Raw genomic sequence first — 13,179 nt, 5'->3', positions numbered from 1 at the left:
TTGTATTAACTCACTTTTTCCAGTTCAATCAACTTAAAATTTTAAGGCAACCAGGTTACTTACTTTTTTTAAGTTAAACCAACAATTACCTCTGTAATTTGTAATTAAAAATATATATTTTTAAATAATTAAAAAAAATATCTATATAATATAGATTAATAATAATTTAAAAAAAATCTGTGGATCTGTGTATTAAAGTATTGAGAATAAGAAAAGTAATACACACATCCAGATACATTAATATCAATGAGAACATGCAGAGAAAATGTGCTTAATCATCTCAAAAAAAATATCACCCAAAGATAATAGGCTTTAATGCAAAACATAATGTCTTTTTTCTTTCTTTGGATTTTACAGTGAAACGTGACGTTTGTGTAAGGTTTACACTGTTAGTATTTGATATCCCGGGTCTGAGCATATGGTTCCAGTTGGTCCAGGTGAAGTCCAGCTGATCTCGACCCGACCCAGCTGCTGCTCGTGTGAACCAGATGGAGTAGTTTTAGTGTATTCATCACTCATGGACATTTGGATGTAGTATTACCCACTCTACCAGGCCAGCATCGGTACACCACAACCACCTGCTCACCAGTTTGGACCAACACCGGGTTTCATTTTGTTTGGCCATGAGTGTGATGAGGCAATATCGATAAGCACTTGTGATGCTAACAGTCGGCAATCATCGAGGCCTAACAAGATATTGGATGAATCTATTCAGTGAGCGAATATCTTTATCCTTCATCTTGCTTTCTAAGACTGATATAGTGCAAGCAAATACACTAACATGCAAGCAGAGCAAGTGAATGAATTGGGTGAATCTACATAACAAGCACTATCTTGCAATGAAGAAATTCTCAGCTACAAGCTAGCAATTGTTAAAAGCGTCAGTGTATTCCAGTGGGCAGGTCTGGATGTGTTTGTCCACTGGAATAGCTCGGGGAGATGATTGATTCTCTTCCCTCCCTAACATGTCTTGAAGAGCCAGAGGAGCGTGTGGGAGGAGCCAAACTCTGCTCTAGTAATAAATGAGGGAGGATGATTACAGCCTTTACAGTTATAACACACACACCGCATAAATGGAGTGTGAAATAGAGAGGCAAAACACGAGTGCGGCAGAGGAGGTCAAGAAAAAGTGAAGGGAACAAAGATAGATACAGAATATGAGGTACAGCATTCTCTTACACTCACAACAACAACCCCCACCTTTATAGAAAGGCTTTTCTTTCATTTCCTCGAAATAAAAAAACTCTCAAACACTCTGACTCAGCAATGAGTAAGGATTGATGCCTCACAGAAAAGAAAAGGATGTCTAGCTGGCGCTGAGGGATCAATAACTAAAAGTATAAAATACTAAAAAGTATAGCCACGATATTACTGCAATTTTGTGTGACTGTTGCTCTTGTGTGTGTGACGGTTTTATGAAAGCAAGATATATACACACTACCACTCAAAAGTTTGTGGTCAGTACGATTTTTTGGTTTATTATTTGAAAGAAAGTAATAACTTTATTCAGTCAAATGTGACATTAAATACGTTAATAATGTCACAAAAGATTTCCATTTCAATGAAATGTTGGACTTTTGATCTTTCGATTTATCAAAGAATCCTGAAAAAACGTATTTCACGAAGCAGCACAAATGTTTCTGCAGAAATATTTCTTGAGCAGCAAATATTAGAGTGATTTCTGAAGGATCATGTGACGCTGGAGACTGGAGTGATGATCACAGGAATAAATTACATTTTAAAATGTATTCAAATTGAAAACAGATATTTTAAATTGTAATATGCAAAGACGAAAGATTCCAATGCTGTTTAATAATATTCCACAAAGTAGTATTAAATAAGGACAGGCAAAGACGACACAAGCATTTGTATACGAGACCGATGCAGGAACTTAAGTAGTGCAGATAACAAGGTGATAATCAAACACAGATGAAGCAAACGAACTCATAATGATGTGTGACCATGGAGACGGATGACAGGCGGGAACTCAACCAAGGGAATACATGTGATGAATAACAAACTAAAAGATCAGGAAAACCAAGCTACGAATGAACATAACTGAACCTAACCGTGTCAGTATTGCAGTTTTTACCGTAGACTCTTAGAAAAAAAGGTTCATTGAGGTTCTATATATGAAGCATAGCGTTCTTTACTCGACTCAAAAGAACCTTTTATGCTAAAAAAGGTTCTATAATGACAAGAAAGAACCCATTTGGCACAAAGGTTCTTTTTTATTCATATATTATTATTATGTACAGAAGCGTAATGCATTCACTTGAAGAAAAAACAATCTACTCTGTTTTTCTGAATTAATGAGTTCATTATCTCAGAATTACGAGATCATTTTTCATGGGAAAAATTCTGAATTAATGACTTGATTATCTCAAAAACTCAGCAATTCAGAAAAACAGAGCAAAAACTTTTTTTCCATGAAAAATTATCTCATAATTCTAAGATAATTAACTCATTCATTCAGAAAAACAGAGTAGATTTTTTTCTTCAAGTGAATGCAATACGCTTCCATAATTCTGCAACATTTTGTGGTTTTGTAAACTGTTGTAGTAACTTAATATCACATTTTAATCATGCTGATTTATGGAGGAGTAAAACTGAAATGGCACTCTTCGTGTGATATTGATTAAATATATACATTTTCTAACCCCCATATCTTGAATTTTGAGATCATTCACATGCATTCATAAATATATTTTAGGCTCTTTATGTTTGTCAATAATAAGAAATATAAATCCGGAAAGGACAAAACAAATGATAGTGAATGAACCCAAAAGGTTCCATATAGAACTTTTTTCCTGGTTACAAAGAACCCTTATTATTGAACCCTTAAAATGGCTTCTGTATAGAACCTTTTAGGGGTTCCAAATACGTAGTGCTCGCTGATAGAACCTTTTAAGGTTCTATATAGAACCTTTTCTTCTAAGAGTGTATTTTTGATCAAATAACTGCAGTTGGTAAGCATAAGAGAAAAACTTACTGAGCACAAAATGTTTAATTATATATTATATAATATATATTTTTATTAGCTATCTGACAACTTACCCTCTATATAGTAATATGGCATGAATATTGGTTGACCAGTTTAGATCAAGTGCTGATGTGAGGGCAAAAGTCTACAGTGCAACATTACAAGAGTGTGACAGGACAAACAAGGGTGTGACAGTGTGCGAGAGCAGCTTTGTCACAGTATAACTCCAATAGTTTAGGAGCTGTCTTAAAGTCGACAGCTCTTGTAGCTGATGGAACGCATCTCTCCCTGATGTTGACAAGCCCAGAGATCTGCACTTAATATAATCCTTCTGAATCGTGCTGATCTGCCCTTAATAAATAACACACCCAGACATAAAATGAGTGTGATTGTGTACATGCAAAAAAGGAAGTTGTACAAAGACCCAGCCTTGCCTCGCTATAATACTGGGATTTCAATCATGTGCATTAATGAAGATTTTATGCAGGCTGATTTGATAAACAGAGAGGGATAAATATATTGGGAAAGCTTGTGCATCCCAAGCGAGACAAATAGTGGGGTAAAATGACATCAGTTGGATGCGGGATACGGCGCTGCTGAAATAGGCTGTGAAATTGATTCCATGAAGTGAATCATGATTTAATCTGCCATAGACAACAAGGTATAAATATTTCCCAGTAAGGAATACACGTTAACGCTTAAAGGCACGCAACATTCAAACATGTATTCTCAAGACTGCACTTGTACATGTGGGAACAAATGTTTAGTAATTATTGTTGGAATTTAAAATATTCTCATTGCTTTAAAGGTGCATTAAGTATTTTTTTTTTCACATTAAAAGGCTTCACACTTAAAGAATCTATAACACTTGAACTGTTTAAAATGATGCACAGAAATACTGTAGAAAACAAGCAAGCATCTTAACATTTTTGTCAATATAGTTTAAAATAATCAAAACATGCTTTCTACAACATTTCTTCATTTTTTGACTCAATTCTACAATGGTAAGTGGGGGGGGGGGGGGGGGGGCGGACGGACTCCTTAATCTTGTATTTGGGTCAAAAATGGGCACCCATAGAAATGAATGGGAAAAACTGTAATTTAGATCATTCTAAAATAAGCCAAAATGCAACATCAGGTGACAGCAAAGTCACTTCATCTTTAGGTTTTAGCTCGAAGAACTTATTGGAATGATATTTTAATGTAGTTAAAAAAAATAAATAAATAAATAAAACATAAAAATAAGCATCATTTACATAGAAAATATGGTGCTTTTTGAAGTAAATAAATTCAAAAATAATCCCAAAATAAAAAAAAACACCATAAATAGACAGACAAAACTTTATCGATGACAGTGATATAACATTTAAAAAAAAAAAAAAATTAGGATCACACCTAAATCCTCTGTGCCCACATTTGTCCACAATTACAGGATTAAGGGCTATATGGTTTGAGGGCTACTATACACCAATAATACAATACACTATATATGCACATATCTATCCATATTTTGGATAGATATGCATGTATTGATAAGGAAATAGGATCAATAGGATTTTGATTTCATATTGACTTGAACTCTGGGGCAGGACAAAAAACATGCATATGATTGACATCAATAATCTCTGATTTGAGCTCATTATAATGATTGGCTGAAACTCAGAATCTCACATAAGGTTAACAAAACAATTTAATTGGAAAAGTTGTTGAAGATATATATATATATATATATATACTTTCCCTTGTGCGAAAGTATGGTAAAAAAAAAAGTTTCTCAGTTGGAACAAAGTGAGAAACAATCCGAGCTGGACTGATTTTTCAGAGTAACAAGTAAATGAAGTTTGTAAAGCAAAAACTAAAACAAGCCAGTTGGATTTTCTGTGCCATGTGATATTACTTAGTCTTTCGAATATCACCGTGAATCTAATGGGACTGAAACCAGGACTGAAAAGTACAAACTTGGACACACACTCACTCTAAAAATGTTTGTGAGCTTCGGGTTGTGGCCAAACGGGTCTTAAGTGAGCGCTAGGAAGGCATTTCTTCCTATATACTGGACTCAGAGCTGATTGGCTGATGGAACAGCTTCTTCAGCTGCGAGTAAGTGACAGGATCAAACCACAGATCAGACCACACACTTATTACACTGATGCCCCATAGAGCTGCATCTCTCAGTCCGGCCCATTAACCTGCTGTCAACCTAAACACACTGTAAAATAACTGTTTTCTCTGCTAGAATGAGATTGGAGGCCTAGGCTGTTTTCTTAGAGTTCAGGAAAAAACACAGCTGATAAGTTCTATTATAAATGATCGCATTAATAAACCAGAGTGCAGTTTCAATAAAACAACTAAAAAGACTCACATCATGTAGTTTGGGAACCATTTCTGCCTTAAATCGAACAAGCACAGATCAGCTAAAAGTTTTCGACTAAAGACAACAAACAACATTCGCAACCCATTTTAATGTCAGGGTTATAAGATGATACGCATATGTTCAAAAGTGTGGGATTGGTAAGATTTTATTTGATCATAAATACAGTAAAAAAAATATTTATTATGAAATATTAAAAAAAAGAACTGTTTTCATTTTAATTTAAGCTATTTTAAAATGTAATTCATTCCTGTGATGCAAAGCTGAATTTTCAGCATCATTCCTGCAGTCTTCAGTGTCACAGAAGTCTAATGTAATCCTATTGTAATCCTATACATTGCATTATTGTCATTAATAATGAATGTAATGTAATCCTTCAGAAATCACTCTAATGTGCTCAAGAGGGCTGTCAAACGATTAATCACATCCAAAATAAAAGTTTGTGTTTACATAATATATGTGTGTGCACTGTGTATAATTATTTTGTATATATATATATATATATATATAAATACACACACATGCTTGTATATATTTAAGAAATATTTTCATCTATATAGATTTATATATAAATTCTATTATATATAAATATTTTATATATAAATAATATTTTATATATAAATAATATCGTGATTAATCGTTTGACAGCCCTACTTATTAACATCAATGTTGAAAACAGTTGTGATACTTAATATATGTGTAGAAACTGTGATTATTTGATGAGCAGACAGAACAGCTTTTATTAGATTTATTTATTTTTTGTTACTAAAGTACTGTCACTTCTGATCAATTTAATGCGTCTACGCTGAATAAAAGTACCACTTTCTTAAAAATAAAATAAAATGACTGACTTTGAATGGTAGTGTATGAGTGAAACATGAAAAATGTGTTTAGAAAGATTATATTTGTATCTATTGGAAATAATTGGATTGTGAAAAGTGGTTTCTATTGGTGTTTGGTTACAAATAAAAGTGCTCAGTGACAACAGCATGAAAGTTGTTTTGGATAGATATGCATGTATTGATAAGGAAAATAGGATCAATTTTGATTTCATATTGACTTGAACTCTGGGGCAGGACAAAATCTTGCATATGATTGACATGATTGAGCTCATTGTAATGATTGGCTGAACCTCAGAATCTCACACAAGGTTAACAAAACAATTTAATTGGAAAAGTTGTTGGAGTACATGTCACTGAAGAGGTTGCACTTAAGGACTGTATTATAATGTGAATGCTTTAAAATAATTGGCACTTAAAAGCTCAGCTAGACTGCCCTTGTTCTTCAGAAATTGGTTTGATTGTTCAGAAAATGATTATTTAATGAAGAATCCTCACATTTATCAAATTTACAGCTTGGGAAAGGGAAACCGATTCCTGTGAGATTATAAAAGCCCAGTGCTCGTGGCCAAGGGTGAGCTGTTTATCAGCTCTGGGTTACATGAGAGGTTAGAGTCCTTCAGAGAGAGAAGCTTTTAACTCATTCTGCTTGTTATTATGATATGAATATGTTAGAAAATAAGCTCATTGCGAACTCAAAAGCAGTTACGTCCTTCATCACACTGAATTTTTGTTGATTAGAATATGAGTCTGGGAAAGCAATGAAGTCTTGCAGTCATTAGAATGTCATTTAGAAATCTCAGTGTTAAAATGTCAGTGTGAAATGAGGCGACACGACAAAAAAGACAAGTCAAAATATTAATTTTTCACTTACTTTCAACATAAAACCAAAATGTACTTTCTTAATATATTACTAGTGTTTTTGTGCACAATTAATCAGTGCACAATATTTGAATGTTTGATGAATTGTTTAAATCAAAATTACTTGCCTCGAAAGTCAAATGTGTTGCGAATAGGGCTGTCAAACGATTAATCGCGATTAATCACATCAAAAATGAAAAGTTTGTTTACATAATATATGTGGGTGCACTGTGTATAATTATTTTATATATATATAAATACACACACATGCTTGTATAAGATGTATATACTGTACATATATTTATATATAACTTATATTATATATAAATATTTTATATAGAAATAATATTTTTTCTTAAATATACATGCATGTGTGTGTATTTATATATATAAAATAATTATACACAGTGCACCCACATATATTATGTAAACGCAAACTTTTATTTTGGATGCGATTAATCGCAATTAATCGTTTGACAGCCCATTTCAAACCTGTGTGACTTTCTTTCTTCTGTGTTAAAACAATGAAAGTCAATGGGGTCCAATGTTGTTTAAAACCCAGCGTTGTTAAAAATATCTTGTGTGTTCCATAAAAGAAAGAAACGTGAGTAAATGATGGCATTTTTCATTTTAGGATGAACTATGCTTTTAAAATAATCCATCAAGTATCAATCTCACGGTGCAAAAATAACCGAAAACAACTCGACAGAATCAAACCGCTGTGGTTTCCATCCCAACGTTTTCCTAACAGGCTATGTTTCTTTTTCCCCAAGTGACGGATCAGAGACTGCAGTTCAAAGGGGTTTTAACTCTGATCCTTTACGTCCTGTTGCTTTGGCAGTCTGAGAATCTGAGACCAAGACATTCCTGCAAATCCCTCTGGGTAAAAAGTATCCCGCCGGCTATAATGTCTGTAAGGAAACAACTGATATCAATAACAATGTGATATCTTAAGGAGATCAGGAGTCACAAATCAACCCACAAATCATGCACCAGTCCAGCTCTACTCCACTCAGATGATGGGCACGTGTCCAGCGTAAACAGTCCTTCACTAGCGAAAGGATGTTTTATTCATGAGCTCAAAGCCATCTCCACGAATAAGCTATTATATTTCTCAACCCTCATTTATAGCTCTCATGTGCGACGCCCAGATAACAGGGGAAAATTGCCTGGAGGGCCGAGATGACGCCGCAGGAAGTAACGCCGGCTATCATAACACCCAGCTGGAGGCATGACAGAGAAAGAGACATTTATCAACGCAGCAGAGCCACCTTTCAACACACGCCATGTACATCTCAATGCAGCCACGCACCTTCGCCATCACTACAATGGCCGATATTAAGATATTCTGTAGGCTAACTGGAATAGCTGAAGCTCAAGATGAAAAAAACAAAACACAACAGCTGTTATTGCCATGCCCACCCCCACAAACACACACACACACACCTTGCTGTGTCACTGATCAGTGCTTATGGGAAAAGCATGTGAACAGAACGCTTACAGATTTTCTCTAAAATACATTTTTAGAAAGGAAAAAAGTGAAAAGGATTGTTCAACCCAAAAAAAAAAAAAAAGCCATCATGTCGTTCCAAACCTGTATGACTTACTTTATTTTGTGGAACAAAAGAGAAGATATTTTGAACTGTCTTTGTCCATATAGGTTTGGAACGACATGAGGGTGAGTAAAAGATTTATACTCCTTTTTTTGGGGGGGTGAACTATCCCTTTAAGTGGTCAGATCTGAAAATAAGCTTTAGATGTGTTGCGAAAGGTTCCCCGCTGTATATAACAGAAGCCATGAAAAAGTTGTGCTTGTTTGCAGAGTGCTGAAATGCTATTTGTGAACTCAACTCAAACCGCTGTCCATGGTGCTGAAAGAAACAGCATGCAGAATCTCTTTTGGGACAGTTTAACATCCTAATTACTCTTTATTTTCAGTTGTGAGACATCTACATGTGTTTTTACCCCTTTTATTCAATGTTGTCGGTTAAATTGAGCTATTTACCAGCATTAAAATGTGCTCTGTTGGTCTATATACACACACACACACACACGTGTTATATTTGAATATTTGTCATTGAAACACTAAACTGCAGTTAGTGGGACCTTGGCATATGCACATTTATAATCCTATGTTTTAGATGATATGTGGGCTGAATCTTTCAAATATAATACTATCAAATCCACATATAGGGTGAATAAGAAATCCACTTACTTTAATCTTGTAATCTACATAACGATAAAAGTATGATTCACACTAGGCTCCACATAGTTTCACATTAATTTTCAGTATGGTTATGCACATATAAGCACAACTACAGATATTAAACCTCTCAGCCAAAGAATACATGATTCACAGATTAACATTTCAGAATCGCCTTGCTTTTATTTGCAAACAGACATGTGCTGAAAGGTTGCATTTCTTGTCCTTATATACCTGCAAAGGAGAGTCTGTTCATCTTCGGCGAAAGCAAAGACGCACTGATTGATATTTCCCCCAAAGAAACAATAGTTCCCTTCATAGACACCTTAATTTGCATCATATACGTGAAAAATGAGCACCTCCAAAAATCACTTCACCTCAAAATCATCTGCAAAAGTATAAGGCATTGAAAAAGAAAAGAAAAACCAGCAAAAATAAAACAAACGTGACAGGTAAGCTGCAAGAAAAGTTTCCATTAAAACGTCACCAGGTCTCAAAATGACTTTTGGGTGTTAAAGAAAAGACCAAAATAAAAGCAAATGCTTCGCTCGGTGACATCAAAATCACAAAACTCTCATGAACAACACCGCAAAATACAAGCAAAGCATATCTACAGCAAAAGTCTATGGCAGAGAACAAAAAAGGAAAAAGGGTTCAAAACAAACATCATCGTACATACGTAAAAATAGAACTGCCATGGCCATTTAAAAACCAGTTGCATGATTTCACACGACTGCAAGCACGTACTTGGCCAGTGTCACTCAGTACTGAATAGCCCGATAGGAATCACTGCATACTAAAAACTTGAGGTACGGATCGAAAAACGCCTCAAAACAACACTTTTTCAAATCTCAACGCTCAAACCCCAGCAAAAGGAGAGAGAAAAAAATAAAAAAAAGAGCAAGTGAAAAGACAAAAAGGGTTACAAAAAGGCCTGGAAACGTACTCACCGAGTGGGAGTAAAATGTTGCGATAAAAATGCGTTATGGCACAAAACACAGTATGGCGAATGAAGCGCGTTCTCTCAGCCTGTGAGCCCTCGCTGCTGTCACGTGACTGCTCTGCTGCCTTGAGCGGCGGGAAGAGGAGCTGACAGGAGACGCAGTTAGTTAGTCCTTATCATTCCACACTGAGAGCCGAACTGTGTATCTCCCGTTGTATTTTTACCGTCTCTTTTAAGGTTGCGGAGTTCCCATGATGTCAGACTCAACGTAACGCCTAAAGAGAGCCTCTCAACAACACCGTCTTTGTTGTTCTTGCTGTTCGTCTTTATATTTTGTGGCGCTAAACATAATGTGAGGTGTGTGTGTGTGTGTGTGTGTGTGTGTGCACGCGCATGAGATATTACATCGCTGCCTGGTAATGTCATTAATAACGTCATGAAAGGCAGTTTTAGTCCTGGGTTTCTTTTTTTTCTCTCTTTTTTTAAAACAGATGCTTATCTGATGCAAAAAGCAGCATCAATACATTAGCATATATCTCGTCTAAATGAAGGGACAGTGTTTATATTTTAAGCCACAGACTCTCCATTGACGTGTTGTCTCGTCTTTTCTATATAAAAGAAAAAAACCCCCAGAAAAAATAGGTAGATCACTCCAAAAGGGATAGATAGATAGATAGATAGATAGATAGATAGATAGATAGATAGATAGATAGATAGATAGATAGATAGATAGATAGATAGATAGATGAAATGTTCCTAAAGTCATGACATTTATTATTAATGGTGTTACTATTAACTGCATTGGCACTATACAAAATTAACACGACAGACTGAATAGTAAATCTGTTTTGTACATTTTGTTAAAGCAACATAGAGCTAACATTGTTGTCTGTACAAAACATTAGAACACACACTTGCGAATTTTTCCTCTGTACCATAAGTTGTATAATTTGCATTCATTTGTCATTCATATTTTGTTTCATTATTCGCACTTTGCAGTGTTATTTTTCCTTGGCTCGCCACCCACAAGTTTAGATCCTAGCTAATTGGCGATACGATGTCAAAACCATTGCCCACATGGAGCGAGAAAAATGCAGTGTTCTGTAGCACCAAAATACTCCAAATGAGTTCAAATTTGTGTTTTTATATTGCTTGTGATCAATGGATGGATGGATGTGGTGTACAATTGTTTGATTTTGATATTAAAAATAAATTTAGCAACATTGTAAATGGTCCAGCACAACATCTTTATACACAGTGCTGAGGCTGAACAACCCATGCATAATACAGGCACTGTGATGAAGATTTTAAGCTTATCATGCCTGACCAGGTAGAACATCGGAGACACACTGCAGAGAACAGTCGAGGTTATGGGCCGAAAGGTTGTTGCAATGCAACGCTGCTTCGCTTTTTTTTATTTTTGCCTGAAGTTTCCAGAGCCCGAGTTGCCCTTGAGCATTTACTCTGATGGCATTGGTCCAAAAGCATTTTTTAGAAGACCAAGCCAAGAAACCCATGCAGTCTTGGACTGTGCAAACCTGTCCAATGATTTGATATTTTATGAACTAATTTCTAGACGTGAAGCACTGATGACCGTCCAGTCCACAGCTCATTAACTTAACCTTCACTTTGCCAATAACCACAAGTGTCATTAGAGGCAGTAAGATGCACAAATACTGTCCGATCCAATCGCTAACGTCGATCCCCAGGAAAATACACTGTTTATCACGCAAGGCATTATTGGCCTGCTCAAGAATTCCTCAGCAACCTTCACCTAGTGAAATATTAATCAATAAATGCGTATGCATTATTTATCAGCTGATTCGGAGCATTCAAGAAATCAGGCGTCTTTCGGAGGTGCTCGTGTGCTGCAGTAAAATAGGAAATGTGTAAATATCAGGATCGAGGGAAACGTGTTCTTTTGTGCTTTCTGTGTACACAGTGTTCGCTGACAGATCATACGTTATTGTATTTGCTCTGTTGGCTTTATTACAGCGCTGCAGCCCAATCCTATGACTCTTTGTTTTAAATCAAAAAGTAACTGGATGAAACTGCAAATATTTGCAAATCTTTTTAGTAATGAAATTAACACGGCGTCTGACAGCACGTGCTTCTATTTCAGTTCATCAGAGCGGGCTTTATGCTTTCTAATCTCTATTGTTCAGAGTCTTTAACCAGACGAAGTTTGGCGCTTGGGAATTTTTCTAAGCAATTATTTCAGAAATGCAATGATCTCAGCATATGCTTACGTAAGGCCGAAGACTACGAGCTGCAAAAGAACACAGCGGGTGACACGGTGGCTATTTGGTCAGCGCTTTTTATTGTTTCATGGTAGTTTGAGTTTATCACCATGTATGAAAGAGATGAAATTTCGAAAATGCAATCCTCTGCATGGCCAAAGCCCAGTCGGTGGCCTGCATAGAGTAGCCGGATGTTTTTCCTGCGCTGATTTATATGCAACATGAGCTTCATTTCCTTTATTGCCACATAAGATGATTCTTATTTTCTAGCTTACTGCCTTTCAACACAGAGTTGGAGTCATACGACTGTTTACTATAGTTAAAGAACAGATTGATGATTCATTTTTAGAAATGCATGCCTAGCAGAGGCAGATGGCTTCTTCTCCGTAGGGGTGTTTTTGTTTGTTTTATTTTTTATCTTGCTTACCAAGTTGCTTTTTTCTCACTTAAGGGAGCTCTTCATTTTTTTTTCTCCTCGCTGTTGGCCAGGTTTTTCTCTCTCAGGATTAAGGTACGGGTTCTCTGTAAAGATTTTTCATAACAACGCCATGGTTAAGAGCATCACATTTGTAAATACCAAACTAATTTGACATTTTACTGTTATTTTGAGACACAGGTGGCCTTTTGGATCTGGTTATTTGCTCACCGGTGCAGGTCCAGCAGAAAAAAGTGTCACGGATGCGTCAAACGGGGGCTGGCGTCACCTTCACCTCCCCCTCCACATGGCCTTGAGATCAGC

The 13,179-nt window shown here is 35.9% G+C and overlaps 1 protein-coding gene across 3 annotated transcripts in view; it reads right to left on the bottom strand.

The window, feature by feature from the left end:
- The window catches only part of ralylb (RALY RNA binding protein like b), a 136,513-nt gene extending 123,556 nt beyond the window's left edge, over positions 1-12,957 (bottom strand). The window contains exon 1 of one of the 3 annotated variants that reach the window (XM_039684934.2): positions 12,868-12,957. The gene's annotated coding sequence lies outside the window, so the exon portion shown is untranslated. Of the gene's footprint in view, positions 1-9,491; positions 10,532-12,867 lie in introns of those variants that run through there. The other 2 variants (XM_039684932.2, XM_039684931.2) reach the window with 2 other exon arrangements.
- Between the last annotated feature and the right edge of the window lie 222 nt (positions 12,958-13,179).

The sequence above is a fragment of the Pimephales promelas genome, chromosome 22 (assembly GCF_988280905.1).
Source record: "Pimephales promelas chromosome 22, fPimPro1.hap1.1, whole genome shotgun sequence".
Classification (NCBI taxonomy): domain Eukaryota; kingdom Metazoa; phylum Chordata; class Actinopteri; order Cypriniformes; family Leuciscidae; genus Pimephales; species Pimephales promelas.
This window is presented reverse-complemented; position numbering and strand designations above follow the sequence as displayed.